Genomic DNA, 4,647 nt, shown 5'->3' with positions numbered 1-4,647 from the left:
CAATCGGAATAAATTGTGGAAATGGGATCACACACCGCACAGGAAAACATGGGTGGTGGGAGCTTGGTTGTGTATGTGTAATGAATAGATATTACTAGCTGAACTGGTGCATCTGCGCCCCTAGTTTTCCCTGTCTTTCCCCTTCAGCCACATTTCATTCTCCCCCCCCCCCCCCCAGCCCCAATTCATGCTACCACTGCAGCTGGCTGGCCTGGCCACCGCTTTTCCTCCGCAGCCGGCTGACACATCCCCCGTCCTCCCCCCAAAGGGTTCTTTTGCCTTTTGGCCAGCAGGTGGGCCAGAGAGGGAGGCTGTGCCGCCCTCTCCGCCACCCACCCGCTGCCATCGTCTCCCCCCCACAGTACTTCTGTGCCTGCAGCTGCCCGTCCGCTGCCGCCTCCCCACCACCACCCAACCGCTGCCGCCTCCATTTGCCCACCTGCCATTGTTTTCTCTTCCCTGCCCCCCCCTGCTGGTGTCTTCCTTCCGCCCACCTGCCCATCCACTTCTTCCTTTGCCTGCTGTCCAGCTTCTTCTCATCTGCCTGCCAGCTGACTGGCTGGCCACCAGCACCGCATTAACTGCCACTGCCATTTCCCCCCTCCCCATCCCGTGGCTAATTGGCAGCTGCTCATGAACTCTTGTGAGAGCTGCCACGTATGGGACTAGCCACGGATACGTCTTAGAGAAATAAATATATAGATGTACAGAGAGGCAAGTGCAGACTGTTTTTCAGTGCTCTTGCTGCTGGTTTTTCCCTTTTTTTTTTAAGCCCTGCCTCTACTTCAGGACTGGAATTCAAATAACTAAAGCCCCATTCAAAAGCTGGCCTGGATCAAGGAATGGATTAACCAAAAGCACCACATCTGCTTCTTTGCAAAGTTGCACAAACCCAGTTGCGCTATGCAAATAATGGGTGACATAGCGAAATTTTACGTTGGAGTGGAACTGCTCATTCCATGAAACCCATCAACTCTAAGTGTGTCGGCTGGTTACTCTTCTTGTTGGGGAAATTATGCATGGTGTGGAGAGAGTGGATAGATCCCCCATTCTCTCACAGCACTAGAACCAGGGGTCATCCCATGAAACTGACTGCCAGGAAATTTAGGACTAACAAAAGGAAGTATTTTTCTACACAACATGTAATTTATCTATGGAATTCTCTGCCATGGGATGTGTGATGCTGGCCCCCAGCTTGAATGGCTTTAAAAGGGGCTTAGACAAATTCATGGAGGATAGGTCTAGTGATAGTCAAGCTTGAGAGAGAACTAGGCCTCAAGTAAAATAACTCTTTGGAGGGTGGGCTTCTCCAAATAAGAAGAAAGCCCAGGAGAATCAAATCCCTGTGGCCCAATTCAGAATGAGGGGCAGGGTTTACTGGGCAACAGCCTATAATGGAGTGTGTGGGGGGGTGTATGTTAGAATTCAGTTCTTCCCTGGGCGCCTCTGAGTGAGGTCCGATCAGCAACTACTGTTAAAAAAAAGTGGGGGGAGACTAACAGCTTTGGGCTGGGAATCAACCAGAAATTTCTTACCTGGAAGTAAATAGGAATGATAGGGACCAGTTCAGCTAGATGCATCAGGGAATTTATTTTTATTTAAGTGCTTCGATCTGACTGCATGGTTCTTATAGTTCCTGGGAAGGGTTTTTACTTGAATGGAAGCAGCAATTTTTGATGCCTCTATAGTTTTCCTGATCATCTAATTATTAATAGATCCTTGTTGTTGTTACAGAGTGTCACTCTTTATTGAGTCCTGAACTAGTCACATGCTCTTGAAGCCTTAAGACTGCTCAAGCCTGTCTTACAGGGAGGGGTTTTCCACTTTACTCTCTCAGAATACTGCCTTGGAAGGATGAATCTGCTCATGTTAAAAAGTGGATAGTGGCAGCCTACTGGGACTCCACATAGCCAGAGGAGGGATTTTGTAGCCACCACCCACCCACACACCACCCCATCAGTACGTGGTGGCAGCATGGTGGGATTTTTGTTGGAAGGAAACAAGAAGAACACTAGGGCAACTCGGAGTGAATGAGAGTGGAAAGAGAAAGAAAGAAAGAAAGAAAGAAAGAAAGAAAGAAAGAAAGAAAGAAAGAAAGAAAGAAAGAAAGAAAGAGAGTGTCAAGAGAGTGTCAAGAGAGTGGCAAGAAAAACTGGCCTTTTACTTCAGTTGTAAGGAAGGAAAAGAGGGAGTTAGATTTTGCAGATAGATCAAAACAAGCACACAGTTTGTTTTATTTCTAGCTCTAGGGAAATGTCGGACAGTCAGGGTAGTGCTAGGAATAAGGGTCAGTGTGTATGCTCCTTAGAGGAGTAAAGAGAGGAAAGAGTGCCAACCCTTCAGTGGAGGACACTGAAACCAGAACGTTAGCTTCAGAAAGAAATGGGGAGGAAGCCCAGCTTCAAACACAGAATGATCCCAGAACTAGCTCAAGGCCAGATGAAAGTGCAGAGTCAACCCCGAAAAACCTGGAAATTTGGAAGCTCCAACTGGAACTTAAGAGAATGGAAATGGAAAAAGAAAAATTAAAAATAGAAAGGGAAAGACTAGCAGTGGAGCAGAGGAGAGCTGAATTAGCCCATGAGTCTGAGATAGGGATCATTCCCCAGCCGATTACCCCAGCAGCACCAGTGGAAAAATTCAAGTTCTCGGAATATAGGGGAGGGGAGGAGGCTGCATACCTGGAAATTTCTGAAAGAACGTGCATCAATTACAAAATACCTGAGGTGCAGTACATGTACTACCTGAGACTACACCTCAGTGGGGTATTGCTGGCTATGTCTGCTGAGATGAAAGTGGAGGAGATGGAGGACTATCGGCTGTTTCAGCAAAGAGTGAAGTCCAGAGTGGGGCTTACCCCTAAGAATGCCCATAGGAAGTTCTGTAACCTCTAGAAGAAGCCCAACGAGACACACCAGACCTTTGCTCATCCGTGAAGTGTGAATGGAGAGAGCCAAGCTGAAGATCCTAGAGGACTTGGTGAACCTCATACAAGTTGAACAGTTCCTTGTACAACTCCCAGATTCACTCCATGAAGAACTATTCAATCAAGCTCCAAAGTCCATTACTGAGGCAGGGGAGTTGGCTGAAAGGTTTGCTGGAGCTTAATTAAGTTCCAGGTCTTCTCAGAACATCCCCTCAAGACACTCTTCAGTACCCATCGGGAGGACCAAAGCCTGGCCCAGGGACATCTTCGCAACCTACCACACCCAACCAGGAGGTGCTTCCCCCACCTGAAGGCTGTCCTGCAGATACACCTCCCCCTCAGTGTTTCAGATGTGGATGGGGGGCACCTTAAAAAGGACCGTCCCCGAGCAGTGGTCCATATCAACTATGTACGTCTCCTTTAGGAAGAAGGGACAGAGAAAACTAATCCTGCTGCACTAGAGTTTAATGGGGACATTATTCCCCCAGGGAGGACCAGTAATTGTCAATGGCCAGTCAGTTGTGTCCCAAAGGGACTCAGGTGCTGATGTCTCTGTGGTGCACAAGGCCCTTCTTAAGGACCCACACATTGGCCAATGCACCTGTAATATTCATGGAAGTGGCCCATGCAAAGAAGCGGATGCCCTTAGTGCTGCCTATCCAGATTGGAGCCTGGGTGGGTGAATGGGAGTTTGCAGTTTGGGATCATCGCCCTGTTGCTATGCTGATTGGTGATGACTTGGCCTCGCACGTCTGGGACACACTACGTCCAGGTGAGAAGGATCCTACACAAGAGGGATTAGAGCGCTGGGTGCAAGCCAGCTACAGTCAGCAAACAGACACTTCTTCCCAACCCCATGAAAAGAAAGTAACAAAGGTTGTGGGGACAGTGAAATGGTTTAATATAAGGAACGGCAATGACTTCATCAACAGGAATGACACCAAGGAAGATATGTTTGTACACCAGGAAGATGTGTTTGTCCACCAATATAAAGGAAAGTAACCCTAGGAAGCACCTCCATAGCATAGGAGATGGAGAGACTCTGAAGTTTGCCATGGTGGGAGGATGAAAGGGAGCAGAGGCAGCCAACATTACAGGTCCTGGTGGCATCCCAGGTCAAGGCAGTAAATATGCAGCAGACTGTAACCAGTACAGAACACCACCACAGAGGCCTCCCACACAACTCTTGGGGAAACTACTAAAGCAATGAGAGTGGGGAGATGAATGGGGGCTCAATTTGCTTGCCGGAAGGCCAGTCCCAGCAGCATCACCCTTACCCTAAGAGGCGGTACCCCCAACCACAGTATTCCGATGCTCCTGTGCAAGGAGAGATAGTCCAGGGTGCCAACAACCTAGGAGTGCTATGCCATTGACTATGCCCTTGAGAAGCTACACCATCACTTATGGAGGCAGGAACCCATGCTATGCACATCCCATGCTGCACTCCAAGGGCTGCAAGAAGCCCAACACAAAAAGCAAAGGTTTGTGAGCCTGATGCTTCGAGAGTTTGAATTTGGAAATGGAAGCTAAGAGACAGCAAAATTGTGTCTAATGCTCAAAATAATTACTGTTGCATAGTTCATAAGAACATAAGAACAGCCCTGCTGGATCAGGCCCAAGGCCCATCTAGCCCAGCAGCCCGTTTCACACAGTGGCCCACTAGATGCTGCTGGGAAGCCCACAGGCAGGAGCTGAGGGCATGTCCTCTCATCTGCTGTTAC

At 48.6% G+C, this 4,647-nt stretch overlaps 1 pseudogene; it reads left to right on the top strand.

The window, feature by feature from the left end:
- The first annotated feature begins 3,433 nt into the window (after positions 1–3,433).
- LOC128323238 (Y-box-binding protein 1-like) lies at positions 3,434–4,299 on the top strand (annotated as a pseudogene).
- Positions 4,300–4,647: the final 348 nt, after the last annotated feature.

This window comes from Hemicordylus capensis, chromosome 4 (genome assembly GCF_027244095.1).
Source record: "Hemicordylus capensis ecotype Gifberg chromosome 4, rHemCap1.1.pri, whole genome shotgun sequence".
In the NCBI taxonomy this organism is placed as follows: Eukaryota; Metazoa; Chordata; class Lepidosauria; order Squamata; family Cordylidae; genus Hemicordylus; species Hemicordylus capensis.
This window is presented reverse-complemented; position numbering and strand designations above follow the sequence as displayed.